The sequence below is a fragment of the Rhinopithecus bieti genome, unplaced genomic scaffold, assembly GCF_001698545.2.
Source record: "Rhinopithecus bieti isolate Rb0 unplaced genomic scaffold, ASM169854v2 scaffold_8601, whole genome shotgun sequence".
In the NCBI taxonomy this organism is placed as follows: domain Eukaryota; kingdom Metazoa; phylum Chordata; class Mammalia; order Primates; family Cercopithecidae; genus Rhinopithecus; species Rhinopithecus bieti.
In genome coordinates, this window is record NW_016806193.1 from 1,420,993 (window position 1) to 1,436,819 (window position 15,827).

The window sequence follows — 15,827 nt, forward strand, 5'->3', positions numbered from 1 at the left end:
AAAAAAAAAAAAAAAAAAAAAAAGAAAATGAAGTGAAGAGATTATGTGGATTATACAAGTGGGCCCTAGATGTCACCTCAAGTATCCTTAGAGAGGCAGAGGGAAATTTGACACATGCACAGAGCAGAAAGCAATGTGAAGATGGAGGCAGATACTGGAGTGATGCGGCTGTAACCACGGAATGCCAAGGATGGATTGTTGGCAGTCACAAGAAGCCGGGACAGACTCTCTCCCAGAGACAGCCAACACCCTGACTTTCAAACTTCTGGCTTCCAGAACAGTAAGAGAATAAATTTCTGTGGTTTTAAGCCACAAGGTTGTGGTAATTTGGTACAGTAGCCCTGAGAAATGAACACTCTCCCTAAACATAACACAGCAGCATCTAAAGACAGTGTTCTACAAAATGGCAACAGGTGTCCTTGAAAAACATGCCAGAATCACCAGGTTTGGAAAACAATGTTAAGTGGGTTTCTTTATGATTGGACTTCTCAGGCCCTATGTCATGTTTATTGTCCCTTATGAATCGTTGAGGAGATACGGTACCATAGACTTTTCCAAACTTGACCAGCCTCAGAACTGTCTTGTGAGACTCCCCTGACACATTCTCAGGAAGTCTTGCAGTACACCACACTGAACACACTGATGGGACCCAAGAGGGAACAAAGGCCTGAAAAGTTAAGAGTTATCACTTTGCCAAGCTCATGATTATCCTTCTAAAGGCCCCCTACCACAGTGCAGTAGCTATGAGGGCAATAGTTGTACCAGATAATCTCCATGGTCCATTCCAAATCTAACATTCTCTAATTCTTTATGTACAACAACAGTTCTTGCCCATGGAAGACACTGCTAATCAATTGCAGCACCATTTCCCTAAGCCCTGAAGGGGCCCTTTTAATTTTTTTTAACCAGAGCTGCAGGCAAATAAAACCTCTGTACTATTCCTGTCTTAGTAACTCAATGAACAGTCCAAATAAATAAACCATGGCTTGTGGGTTTTCAGAAATGCCTGTATTATTCTCTTCTTGCCCGGGGAAGGACATCCTCTTCCCCACCAATATCTGTTGATGTTTTTCTCCACTTTTAGAATATGCAACCCTTTGCTCTGATTTTTAAATCAGTACTCTACCAATAACGTTCAGTAAGAGGTTGTGGCTTTTAGGGCCAGAGAGAAGAGCAAGTTTGGGGCACTAAACATACAGTTCAACCTTTGTTCCCTGGGAAAGATTCATTCTGACAGATTAAAAAATATATATGTTTACTGCTTTCTGAGTTCCAAAGCCATTTGTGGGAGTTGTAGTGGATCTTAAAAACTTTTGGATCCCAAATCAATTCCCAGGACAGCTGCGTCTGATCAGACTTCCTAGTCAGGAGAGTTCAGAAGCTTGGGTTCTTCAGAAAAAAACATTAGCTGGGGTTGCAATTTTTAAAAGGTGATGAGACACTCATGCCTCACTTGTACTGAGTGCTGAAATAACGCCTCACTCCAAGGGGTTTACAAACCTCTACAAGGGGCAACTATCATTGATCTGGTTTACAATTAATAAAAAGGAAGGCACAGAAATGTGAAGTGTGTGGACTTCACAGTGTTGGAAAGCACATTAATCTCTACATCCCCCAGGAAGTAAGAGGGAGATGAGGAAAGGAGGAGAGTAATAAAAATAACTAAAAATTTTTTAATTTCCTAACAATTTTCTTGCAGTGTTAGACACTGGCCTAGGTACCAGTTAATCAGTCAGTCAAAATTTATTTAGGGAGCCCTCCTAGAAGGAAGGTACTGTCACTGAAGATGGGATTTAAATGATGCAATCCTTGCCTTTAAGGGACAAGGAGGGACAGGGACAGGCTTGTCATATTGAAAATAAAATATTTTGGATCTTGAAAAGTGCTTTGGAGAAAAGTTGGTAAGATAATGCGGCCAAGAAAAATGTGGGCTGTGGAGTGTAGTCATGGAGCGAGGCTAGGCAGGAAGTCCTCTTGACAGAAGGACATTTAAGCTAAGATCTCAATAATGAGAAGCTGCCAGCCAGGCAAAGATCTAGGGGCAGAACATTCCAAGCAGAAAGAACAGCAAGCACAAAGGCCCAGAGGTAGGCAGAAACTAGGGCTGGCCTGTGGCTGAAGCACGGGTGCTAGTAGCCAGGTAGGAAGATGCCCTTGAGAGGTAGGCACGGGCTAGAACTTGCTAAGCTGGGAGTCTCACAGGTCATGGCAAAGTGGTTTTGTCCTTATTGCAATGAGAAGCTGTCTGAAGGTGTTAAACAGGGTCGTGCTATGGTGTGATTTCAGCTTCAGAACCACTAAGTGTTTAGGAAGGTTGTCAAGTAATCAAGGTGAAAAATGATGGCAGCATGGACTAAAGTTGGACCTGTGGAGGTTTGAGATATGTATCTTTTCTATCATATTTTTTATAGAAGTGTAATTTACACACAGCAAAATCCATTGACCTTATATGTAGAGTCTCATCAGTTTTGAAAAATGCCTATATCCATGTAACGCACACTCTATCAAGATAGCAAACATTTTCAGCACCCCAGGAAGTTACCTCAAGCTCTGTTCTAGTCAGTCCTCCCTCCCTCTCACCCTCACCTGCTACAATTTGGGGTATGTTTTTGAAGTAGAACTGAAAAGACTCATTCTCATTGGATCAGATATGGGAGGGTGAGAGAAAGAGAAAAAATCAAAGGTGCCAAACAGTTTTTAGCTCAAGCAACTGGTAGCTGGAGGTGCCATTTGTTGATACAGTCAAGGCTTGAGGAAAGGAAAAAAGCTGGCGCTATGTTTTGACACAGCAAGTCTGAGAAGCCGATTGGACATCTAATGAAGATGCTGAGAAGAGATGTGTATCTGAGTCTGGAGCTCAGGAGAGAGGTCCAGGCTGGAAATGTGACTTCACTAGTCAAGAGTACAGTGTAACATGAAGCCATGGGCTGGATGGCGTCAACAAGGGAGCAATAAAGATGAAAAAGACATGAGCAAGCAGGAAGGAGGCAGGAGCAGCTGACGTAAAAAATAAAAAATTAGAAGAGGAGAAAGAGCAGCAAAGGAAATTGGGAGGTAGGAGGAAGGTAAAGCAAGGAGACAGAAAGTTACAGAACGAAGCAAGAGGAGGGAATGATCCACTGGGACAAACCCTGCTGATAGGCAGAGGGTGACCTTCACATCTCTTAACATATTTAACCCTCCCTAAAACTCTGTAGGGTAGATGTCCCAATTATTTCCATTTTACAGACAAGGAAACTGAGGTTCAGAGAGGTAAATGACTTGTCACATTGCTAATAAGTGGTGGAGCCACCATTTTAATGTTTAACAATTTTCCCCAAGTGTGTTCTGTGGCACATTAAGAGGTGAGGCTGCAAGGTGGTTCCAGGGTCACATTAGCACAGTACATGCAACATCAAGGCTAAACAGGTTTCTCTACTCCAGGCCTTCTCATAGCCTTTGAATTGCAATTGCTCAAGAAGGATGATATTTTACATATCATCTCACACACATGGTTCCACACACATGGCACCTTTTTTTTGTTTTCTGTTTTAGAAGAGCAATTCACCAAACAGGTGTTCCCAAGATCACAGTAAGAGAACCACTGCTAGAAAGCAACATGAGCAAGTTTTCAAAATGTGTTTAAACAAAGTCCAAAGTGCCTTCTTGGACATTACATCACTTGTACCCAAAGGAGAAAGGGTCGACATGAACATACCGTTTTACAGATAATGAAGCTGAAGCTCATGAGGTTAAGTGGTCTGTCCTGTATCCACAATCCTGCAGCAATTAAGCAAGAAAAATCATTCCTTGTCCATGTGCCCCAAAGAGTAAGAGAAATCAGGTCAGGCCAAGGGAGAATCAGGCAAGAAGCTTAAATGAGGCTTCGTTCAGTCTCTGCCTCTCCTCTTTACAATATTCCCTTTGAGTTCACTTTCCACAGGATTACACTCAGAGTGGGGGGATATACAGAGAACGGAGGAAGGGCTGCAGGTGAGTTCAGGCTATGAGCATTAGGAAATGGCTTCAACTTTCTTGGGCTGTGTAGGGTGAGGTCTTGTGAAAGGATCTTGTGGGAGGCATTACAGATTGAAGGAAAGAAAGTGGCACCTACATCCAGGTGGGAAAGGGCCCTTGATGGAAACAGAACCGTCTTAAGAATTCCAAAAGCTGGGGGAATTAAAACCACTTCACAGTCAGTCAGTCTTATCATGGGTCATCTTGGTTCAGAACTTAAAGAACCCAAGACAAATCAGCTGGACACTCCTCAAGTTGTTGTCACGAGGGCCTCTGCCCCATCTGGTCTCCCTCAATTCCATCACGGTGAACTGTCTAAACGGGGACCTCATGGACTGCTGTCTACAGAATGCCAGCATCCTATAGAAGCAGTCTTCGGTAGAGTGGCAGCATAGTGGTTACTGGGTACAAATTATAAAGAGAAGACCGCCCACCGCCCCCCACCTCCCAACAATCCACCAAGAGCAAATGCTTGAGAGCACAGACTGCATTTAAGAAGCATCCCAGGTAGATACTTGGAATTAGACAGTTGTAGGTCCAGGTACCCTGCATGACCACTTGGTAGCCTTGTGTCTCAGGGGAGTTACTGAACTTCTTTGAGCTTATCCTTCCTCATCTGTGAAATAGGCTAGCTGATGGCACCAACCCTCATAGGGCTGTTGTAAGGATTTTTCAATAATAAAGAACAAACAGCAAAGTGCTTCTCAAGATAAAGTCCAGGGTTCCACCTGGATATTTCTTAGGTCATACTACAGACCTATGAAATAGACTCCCTCAGGATATCCCTATGTACTGTAAAATCTGAGAAAGACTGGTAAAACATTAAGTCTATGCTTCGCAAAAGCTCAGTAAGTTAACAGGCATCATTCTGTTTATTGCTGTTATCATTTATAATATGCCAAGATGAGACCTCTTCTCCAGCCTGGACAACTTCGTGTTCAAAATTAGAATTTATCTAACATCCAACTCAACAGATGTTTGCTTATCCCCAGAAGCCTGAACAAAGCCTCAATCATCCGAAAATATAAAATAAAGCCAGTGACTAATTACAGCAGCCTGGGTGAATGCAGAGTAACCTTTTGCAAATGTTCCCAAGAGATCAAGTAGTAGTTGTTTTAAAGAAAAAGTAGAATGAAGCAAACTTTGAAAGATGTGATAAAAGCTGTGTCACGTACACACTCCCTGTGGATTGGCATCTTGCCTGGGAAGGTGCTTTGTGAAGAGGGAGACCCTAGTGATAGGTACAAGGATTTCTCTACACAGGCTGGCTGTTAAAAGTCAAATGTGAAGCAATTCTCAAAGGCCTCTGGGCTAATCTTACAGGGAGATCATTCATGAGTTTTCCCAGACATTGAGTCCCACAGTACCTGCGTCTGTTCCCTCCACTACCCCTACATCTTCCATTCTTCTGGAAGTTGTCCAGATTACAATCTTTGCAAAAATGAGCCTTCCTTTACTGGTCACACAGAGGAGCAGGGTATGAAAATACATCACCAACAAAACAAAGCAAAAAGAAAACAAACAAAAAACAACAACAACAAAAAAAGGAATGGTAATCAAATACTAAGTATCCCAGAAAAGAATCCCTCGCCATTCAGATTTTGAGAAAATAAAAAATATCAAAGAAATTTTTTTGGAACATCATATTTAAACTCTCAATACAATTTCCATAAAGTCTCATTATATTCAACCAGGATTACCATTCTGTGTTTTAGTAGCTAAAAAAAAAAATTCCCTCTGCTTCCTCTCATTGACATCAGAATATCACACCGAGTTTATATTCACCCAGCGCTCTCCTATTTTATGATAGTTAGAGGAAGTGCTTAATGTGACCGAGTACTTTTCAGGAAAGATTAAGAAAAATAGCTTCGGGAGCACAGCATCTCTGATATTTGGTTTTCTAAATTATTTTTAAAAACCCACAGATCTCTGCATACACAACTACACAAAGCAGTATGCGTGTCCCTCAGTTGCCCCTTACCATCTTTTCATTGCCCATTTTCTGTATTGTTGATTCATTTCAGGGCAAACCCACACAGAACCGCTTAGCCTGCTCTGCAAACAGCTTTACAAAGACCATAAATGTCACCACCAAATTGGTGAGTGCTAGTTCAAACCTTTGCATCTCTCTCATTCCTCGAGACATCTGTGTCCCTAAGGATAACAATTCTGGCTTAAAAGAAATCTTGGGAAAAGGAGCCAAGAGTTTTTCCTGTTGAAGCTAAGTGGGAGGAGGCCAGTGGGGAAGTGGGCTCGATAAAACTGTCTCAAAAATAAGTTCCATCTTAAGCTCGCAGAGGGAATGAGAGAGTTATTTCAGTTTCTTAAATGGAAGTACAACCCCAAAAATAAAAAAATAAAAGGCTTGCTGATGGAGAGGCTTGACAGCCTGTGTGAGATTGAGGGTATCACTGAGGAAAGATTGCCTTGTAACAGAGCTTTCTTGTATTACACCCAAAGCTGTGTACCATCTGAGGCTGATTCAGGAAAATACTCAAATCTCCTGGTAATTTCCTGCAGACAGGACGTTTAATCATCTCCAAGCCTCCACCGCAAAAAAAAAAAAAAAAAAAAAAAAAAAAAAAAAAAAAAAAAAAAAACCTAAACCAAATGATTCACACTCTTAAAACGAACCTGCCTTCAGAACAAGAACCGTTTTCTGGTCTTGAAAAGCAGCCACGATTTGTTATTCTAACAAAGTGTTCCTTTCCTCCAAACAGAAATAAAAGTTGCTCAAGGAGGGCTTGTCCTGATTTCTGTTCTGCATTTCTTGAAACTTCCATCCAGTCAACAGTTTCTCCTGGCAGGTTCTCAGAAATCCAGGGAGAGCTGGGTAATCAGTGACTAAGAACACAGGATCATTTTATATGCCTCCCTAACCCCACTTTTTGGCCCCATGGGAAGATGCTTTATTGTAGGATGAGCAGAATTAGCTGCACATATAAATTCTTCACTGCCCAGCTCACTTGACACCTTTATCTGAATTGCCCAACAGGCTGGGAAGATTTGGCAATTGATGATTTGAAAAGGAAAGGCCCAGATCTTCCCCAAATGGTATTTGTTCTGTCTGTACAGACAGGGCCATGTCCATGTCTCTAATTACTCAACTAGCTGCACAGATAAAAACATTTGTGTACAGAAAGCAGGGAACTCAAAGTATACAAATGATTCACACCACCTAAACAACTGCAAATAAAGGCCAGCCCAGCAAAATGAGGGCTTCTAGAAGCCAACATAATTTAATATAGGCGGAAATGGAATTTGGCAATCCACACATCAGACTCTGCTCCAATTTTGGAAGGCATGTCTTCCAGCTGCCTCATCTTAAAAAAAAAAAAAAAAAAGTAAACTCTGACCCTCTGCATTAGATTCTCAACCTCTTGCTTAGGTACACACAAGTGAACAGATGGGTGGGGTGGGGGGAGCTGAAACCGCATCTTTTAAATCTTACCCAGCACCTACCTACAATCTTTCCTGATTATTTTGGTTTTAAAATTTCCCAGGGCACGGCTGCCCAGGAACCCCAGATTTGTAATCCCAGCCTTCACCAAGTCCTGACTCTTGCAGCATCTAAGAGGGTGCATTTGGTAACTTGGAGAGTAAGAATTAACTCTCTCATCTCCAAACTATACACTCTCCCATGTAGAGCTAGAAAGGGCCAGGAGAGGGGCCTTCTCCACCTACCCCAATTTAGAAAGAACACAGTAACAAATCCAGAGTTGCTTTATTACCGAAGTCCACCAAGAAGCAAAGAAATGAATTTTTAAAGTTCTGGGAAAATAAACAACTTTTCTCTTTTCGGGGATATAAGCTCAAAACATAAAGGTATGTGGGAAGAAGTAAGTCATGTTTTAAAGTAGATCTTCCTGGAGATGTTAAGAAATATTTTGAATAGAAAATAACTAGGTCATTAACAGTAAATACCTTTGAAATATTTAGGGAAAAACGAATTCTAAGATAATAAAGGATATTTAAAAAGCAAGTCCAGGGATGTTTTCATGTTCCCCTTTAGGTAGTCCTAATACAATAACACCACCATCCCCTCGTGATATTATGATTACTATTGTTGGTTAATAAAGTGGCTGTGCGAAAGGTGGATGACACTCAGACCCCTCAGTTCACCAGGTCCCCACCGCGGGGCTCCTGACTTTCCAGCGTCTGGGTGGCAAAGCGCATCTCTCCCAGAGCTTAGTTTCCAGCTGCAAGGCCCCTTTTTCAGGGGAGCTTCTGAAACCAAGAGCAAACATGCCCCTGCGCCCCCCTGCGTGCTCCCCAGCTATGGGGGGGGCCACTTACCCGGCTTAGCGTTGCATTGCTCCGACGCTGCGGCGCCTCCACCGGCCCGGGGAAACTGGGGGGAGGCGGGGAAAGGGGGTTGGAGACCCAGGGGCAGGGGTAGTAGCTGCAGCTAAGGAACCCAGCGGGCAGTCGGCAGCCAACTGCCCGGAGCCGGAGGGGGCCCTGCAGGGGCTCCACACAAGGGGGGTAACATTCCCGGGGCGGCAGCTGCTCTGTGCGCAGCTCCGGATCCAGGAAAATCGCTCAGGTCCTGGGGAGAGGAGCTTCAAGCTCTCTGGGCTGCCTCCCGGCTGCTTAAAGGGACGCCTCCCCACCTCCCACTCCGCTTATTGGTGAAAATCTCGAGCCACAGGCCAATCCTAGGCCTGTTCCCAAATTGAGATTTCAATCAAGGGAGCTACTACTTTAAAATTAGAAAGGGCTAATGGAGTGCTGAGCCACCTTTCAAAAGCAGAAGGACACAGGCTCTCTGGCCCTCAGACCAGAGGTCCTGAAAGCTGGCAGTGGCTGGAAGAGAAAGATTAGACTGTGCCGTGCACACAAGGAACAGGATGCATGCTGGACTCCTAGGCTTCACCCCTCCTGTGGTCCTCCCCAACCCACTGCAGTCCTTCAAGGCTCATCCAGTTTATCATAGACACTGGAGGCCTTCGTGGCTCTCTGCTCTTGGTGCTCCTAAAGCCTTTGCTTATGTCTCTTTTCAGCCACTCATCACATTTTTACTTTTTTGCTTAATCTGTCACTCCCTTTACATTGTAAATTCTACCAAGGTAGGGATGTTTTTATCAAGACATATCACTCCCTACGGGAACGTGGTGAGCTCTCAGTAAATGTTTGTTGATTGATTGAATGAATGAATACACGAAAGAATGAACAATGGAAATATGTCCCATGTTGGTCAGTACAATTGTTAATTAAGAGAACAGTCAAAAGGCCAGGCATTAATTTCACACAAAACTGTGTTCATATATGGACTCTGCCTCTTACAGGTAGGTAACCTGTATTTTAGTTTAGATTTTAGATCACAAAATTTACTATCCGTAGGGTTGTAGTAAAGATTACATGAGCTCACGTTTAGTCTAGAGGAGGTGCTCAGTCAGTAACCCCGGACAACTGAATAGTCAATAGCTGTTGTTATTACTGCAATTAAAATACATTTCCTGGAAATCTGAACTGAGTCTGACTGCTGATTTGACTTTGTAGTGAGCACAGTTATTAATGAAACAAATGTGAGTTAAGTGCCAACTCAACGCCAGGCCCCATGCCAGGTACTAGGATCATCAATGAAAGATAAAGTCATTGACCACAAGGAACCCACAGTGGTGGCGGGGGGAGAAGGGGAGAGAAGGAAATAGACAAAGTGAATTATGCTAAAGGATAAACAAGCAAAGACATATGTAAAGGAATGTTTATTGCAGGATAGTTTATAATATCAAAATAACTGAAAACATAATTATCCAATAATAGGGGACAAGGTTAGTAAATTATGATACATCCATATAATAGAATACTATATAGTCATGAGAAAGAAGCAGAACTAAGTGCATCAATAAGCAGTGAGCTCCATTGCTAAGCACAGTGCAGATAGTAAAACATATTTCTGCTTGCACAAACCATATTCATGTATTATGTGCACATACATATGCTGTATATGCAAAGAGTACTTCCAGAACTATGCGCAAGAAAATTGTAAAGGTTATTATTACGGACAAGGTGATTTGAGGTCTAGGCAGATCTAAGAGGATAAGGACACTAATGTTTCATCATATGTCCTTGTATATTATTTGAAGCTTTTACCATGAGCTTGTACTAAGGTCCTGGTTCTGGAAAAATGACAAATGATGACCACCTGAAAATTGCAACCCTTCAAATACCTAGACATGCTAGATAAAATATAACACAAATTATTTTTAATGCCTAGCTGACTCACAATAAAGAAAGGAAGGCTGGGTACTATGGCTTACGCCTGTAATCCCAACACTTTGGGAAGCCACACCAGGAAGATCACTTGAGGCCATAAGTTCAATATCAGCCATGGCAACATAGCAAGACACCATCTCTACACAAAATAAAAAATTAACTGGGTGCAGTGGTGTGCACCTGTAGTCCTAGCTTCTCGGGAGACTGAGGTGGTTGGTTTAACCCAGGAATTCAGGACCGCATTGAGCCATGATAGCACCAATGTACTTCAACCTGGGTGATAGCATGAGACGTTATTTAAAAAACAAACAAACTTGTTTATTTAGAAAACGTTATTTAAAAAACAAACAAACGTGTTTATTTAAAAAACAAACAAAAAACAGGAAAATACCAAGAAATAAACAGGTAATTAAAAACAAGAGTAAGAAGCATGCAAAGTTATGCTGTGGCTATGAGAGAGAGGGAAGAGTGGTTAGTGGCAGACAAAAGGGTTGTCTTGGTTCCCTAGGGGCTAGGATTGTAATGCCCACATAGGAGACAGACTGGGTCTTGGGACAAAGAGAAGCAGGAAGCTGTTACAAGACCTTTGTAGAAAGCCAAGAATATTCACTGAGGGCTGCACCTTCAGTGAACAAACAGACTGGAAAAATTGACAACCAGTTAGGCAAAACTTGTCTGTCTCTCCTGTATTCTGGGTGAGAGGGAAATGTTTTAACTGAGAATGAGAAATCCTAGGCCTGTGTCTTTCTTGAGATTCTAGGAATAACAAAAGTCAAAATCAGGAAGCTTTGACTAAAAAAATTAATATTAAAATTAGTCCTGTTCGTGACATGCCAGGAATGCCTCATAGAAACAAATGAAGGTTTCTCTGGCCACTTCTACAACCCATGCTACAACCAATCCCACAAGCATGAGATCCCAACAGTAAATTATACAACATCCAAGAAACTGATGTTACAAGTCAATGAATAAAAGAATAAGAGGCTCAAGAATTACAAGTCATAAAACAACTGAAATTCTGAAAAGGAACATGGAAAAAGTTTATAAGGATTTAAAACACTGAAGCTAGAATTGAAACCCTAAAAAAGAACAAGACACGATGACTATTCCTCTCCATAGATCCACTAAAATTAAAAACTCAATGGATAGGTTAAATAGACACTACTAAGAGAGAAATGTAGATCTCATGACACTACACAAATAAAGCACAAAAGGATAAAGAGTTGAAAAATTTCTGAGAGATAAAGAGATATGGAGAATAGAATGAGAAGGCCCAACATACGTGTAATAGGACTCCCATAGGAAGAGACCAGAGAAATCAGGAAGAGCCAATAACTGAAGACATAATGGCTGAGAATTTTCTGAAATTTTTAAACATCATGAATCCTCCCATTCAAGAAGCACAAGCCATCTCAACCAGGATAAACACAGAACACTTGCAAGTGTTAATTATTCAAAAAACAATAGTTAATAACAAACAGAAGTGGGGAAAAATAAAGCACTGTGATAATTCTTTGACAGTGGTAAGTAGCAGATGGCACTTTGTAATCTAGAAGAGAGGCAACTTCTGCCATCCCACATTTGAAACTGGACTCTATTTTCCTGAATTTTTCATCCCCAAATATAAGGAATACAAAACAATAGCACGTTCTTGAAGACTTAGCTGTATATTTTCTATGGTGTCCAGATGCCCAGGGCAAAGTGGCAGAGATCTCCTGGGAAAGATGCATTTATTCAGCCATCAAACAAAAGCAGCAAAAAACAGAAAACAAAACAAAACAAAAAGCCCCAAGTCCCTGCCCTCAGGGATCTTACTCTGGTGGTAGAAGCAGCTATCACACAATGGAGAACATCATAATAAGGGAATACAAACGGCTATGGAAACTCAGAGGAAGAATGTCTCAACTAGCATTGCAGGGAGAGGTGGTGGCTCAGGGAAGGCTTCTTGCAGTAAGTCACATCTGCCATGAGGGACCTGGTATCTTTAGGGGAAAAGATTAGAATCAGACCTGCCTTTAAACCTCAGTACTGCCACTTGTTATCTTGTAACTTTGGTAAGGTTGTGTAACTTCTCCAAGTTTCATTTATCTCATCTGTAATGGGATCTTATCACTAGTCTTGGGGCTGTTTGGAGAATATATATTAAGCATGTAGCAGAGTGTCTAGCCCATAATTAATTTCTACTAAATAGGTATCCAATATTATGATTAGATAAAATCCAGTGCCTGAGTAGAAAAAAAAAACCCTTCTGTTTTCAAAGATGATTCTCTTCTAACAGTTAAAGACAGAGACTTCAGTCTACTTTCATGAAACTACCCTGAGAAATAGAAATTGTTTACTGAGTATCTACCATATGAAAGACATGTCATCATCAAAATACAGACTTATCAGACCCGGTCTTTTCCATAAAAGAATTTCAAACCTACTTCCCAAACTACAACTAATAAGGGCTACCTATGGTAAGTATCAAATAAATGATTATCTCCAGTGTTAAAGCTTGAATCTGTGACAAAATTCTTGTTCATATCATTAAACCTTCAGATTCCCAATTACACATCAAGTTGAAAGAATTCAGGATCAAGCAGCAGAAGGATTAAATGAACCCTCCTCAGCATTACTCAATAGGTTTGTGAATGATGGGGATAATAGATGGAGGGGAAACTTGGAAAGCCCAGCCAGTCATTGCTGGGCTGTGCCAATGCTTGGTGGAGAAGAACACAAAGCTATCTAGCCAACCTGGAGGAATGGCCTGAACTAAAGGGAATGATATTCAGTCATGGCAAAGGTTGTGCCTGCCCTTTGGAAGAAGCACTGAACTGTAAAGTCTTAGAGAGAAAAGAATTGGGCAAGGACATGCTCTTCCGTTAATTCCTTCGTGCACTACTTAACAAACATTTATATAGTATCTACTACGGGATATAGTTTAACCATGTAGGCTGGGTATACATGGAAAAACAAGACTAAAACACAATCCCTGCCTTCAGGAGCATAAAATGCAGTAATTTGAGATCCTCTTTACTTGAAACAAGGCACTCTGACATTCTTCCTTCTACTGTCCAATGAGTACCTAAATTTTGTAACCATCTTGAGTATACTCCCGGGAGTAAACACCACTTGTTTCACAATGGAAATAGATCTCATGTCTTGGGCTAGCATCAATTGATTAGTAGTGGCTTCCTGGAGTTCTGACTTGACAAGAAGTCATGCTGTGTTGGTAGGAAAGCACGCTATGACTGGTTAGTGATGTCTGTCATGTGGATGGATAAGGAGTGACAGCACTAATGCTACAAATTTGACATCTTCCATCTAGTCCAACCCCCTCATTCCACAGATGAAAAAACAGAACAGATCTTTTTTTCCTGTGGCATTTAAATTCAGCAACACTAGCAAGGGCAACCGAGGAGAACCTCCATATCTGAAATGTTGCTGAGAGAGAAAAAAATCTATAGCTTAGAATATTTCTGATGAGCTTTTAAGATACGAACTCAAATCCTTGAGCAGCCTTTGTATTCTGCAACAAGCTGACTAAATGGAGAAAGCTAGTAACTTTGATCTCCCCATTAGCTACAAAGTGTATCCCCCTCCACATATACAAGATTATATTAAATATACATAATTTGAGGATGCTTGAGAATTTAAAATGCATTGAGGGACAGAAATGTCTACAAACTGAATATATTTCAGAAACACAAAATGAATAAATGCATAAAACAGCAATTAACATGTTATTTAAGAAAGGACAAAGATTTTTATCATTTTATTCTATTAAATGGTATAGATATCATCAGTCAAACAAAGGAAAAGAAAAGCTCTTATTTATTTTCATGCAGACACTTTATATCCTGGGGACTCTGTAACAGTAACTAAGGAGATAGGGTTTGTCCCCATTCAGTAGGTCTCTGCCCAATCTATTAACACAACCATCACCCAGTCTAATCACAAAGAATCCAATCCAGGCTCCTTGGCTGCAAAGGACAGAATGGTACAAATGGACAACAGATAAGCAGTTAAGTCCAACCTCAGCTTCATTCAGATACAAAGAACAAATTGTAGCATTTGATTAATATGCCAGCTCTTCTGTCATGCCAACTGCAAAGTGAATTTTCTGGAAAACCAACTCCTTGAGAAATAGGTCTAATTAATTCAGTTATATAAACTCCAGTGAAATATTAGGGGGAAGGGACAGGAGAGAGAGAGTGAGAAGGAGGCTAGGAAGGAAGAGGAGAAGGAATGAAGCAAGGAAGGAGGGAATGAATGAAAATAAGTGAGGAGATTATCAAAAGGATGCTCTGGAGATCCTGGGTTACTTTAAGAACCAAGGTTGGATGCGGTGACTCACACCTGTAATCCCAGCACTTTGTGAGGCTGAGGGGGGCGAATCACGAGGTCAGGAGTTTGAGAACAGCCTGGCCAACAGGGTAAAACCCTGTCTCTACTAAAAATACAAAAAATTAGCTAGGTGTGGTGGTGGGTGCCTGTAATCCCAATTACTCAGGAGGCTAAGGCAGGAGAATCGCTTGAACCCGGGAGGTGGAGGTTGCAGTGAGTCAAGATCATGCCACTGCGCTCCAGCCCGGGCAACAGAGTGAGACTCTGTCTCAAAAAAAAAAACAAAAAAAAGCCAAAAGGTATTTTCTGACTCAAGACAACTGGAACCATATTTATATTTCAATTAAATGCACTGATGAAGGTATGGATAAGAAATTAAAACATGGCCTACTCAAACAACTCTGTAATACATACATTTGTTAGACTAGTTTTTATCCCCTCCAAAATTCAGTCATTGACATATCACCTTCAGTGTATCTGTTAATCTGCTTTCACTAAGTACCATGTTTGTTATTTGTCATATTGAATATACCTTATATTATTATTTATGATGAATAAACAAATTGTGATACATCCACACAATGAAATAGTACTCAGCAGTTAGAAGGAAATGAATAAAGCTGGGCGTGGTGGCTCACGCCAGCAATCCCAACACTTTGGGAGGCCGAGACAGGTGGACCACTTGAGGTCAGGAGTTTGAGACCAGCTTGGCCAGCATGACGAAACACCGTCTCTACTAAAAATACAAAAAAATTAGCCAGGCGTGGTGGTACGTGCTTGTAATCCCAGCTACTCAGGAGGCTGAAGCAAGACAATTGCTTGAACCTGGAAGGTGGAGGTTGCAGAGGGCTGAGATCTCGCCACTGCATTCCAGTCTGGGCAACAGACAGAGTGAGACTCTGTCTCAAAAAAGAAAAAAAAAAAAAAAACGCAAATGAATAGATGCAATAAGACAGATGAATTTCAAATATATTACGCTACGTGAAATGAGATAGACTGAAATGGCTATATACTGTATGACCGCACTATGTGACATTCCAGAAAAGGCACAATTATAGAAACAGAAAGCAGATCAGTAGTTGCCAAGAGCTGGGGATGGGAGGTGAGGAGAGTTGAGAATTTAAAATGCACTGGGGCGGGGGGGTGCAGAAATTTCTATAAACACACAGGTAGCATGAGAAAATCTTGGAAGGTGATAGAACTGACTTATATTCTGAGTGCAGGAATGGTTATATTACAGTGTATTACTCTAAGCATACTGTATATTACTATATGCATTTGCA

General features: G+C 41.3%; 1 protein-coding gene across 4 annotated transcripts in view; it reads right to left on the reverse strand.

The window, feature by feature from the left end:
* PRICKLE2 (prickle planar cell polarity protein 2) overlaps positions 1–15,827 on the reverse strand; it is a 360,971-nt gene that overhangs the window by 174,092 nt on the left and 171,052 nt on the right. Inside the window, exon 1 of one of the 4 annotated variants that reach the window (XM_017875019.1) lies at positions 8,293–8,568. The exons of the other annotated variants lie outside the window; for them this stretch is intronic. The gene's annotated coding sequence lies outside the window, so the exon portion shown is untranslated. Of the gene's footprint in view, positions 1–8,292; positions 8,569–15,827 lie in introns of those variants that run through there. 4 annotated transcript variants of the gene reach the window in all.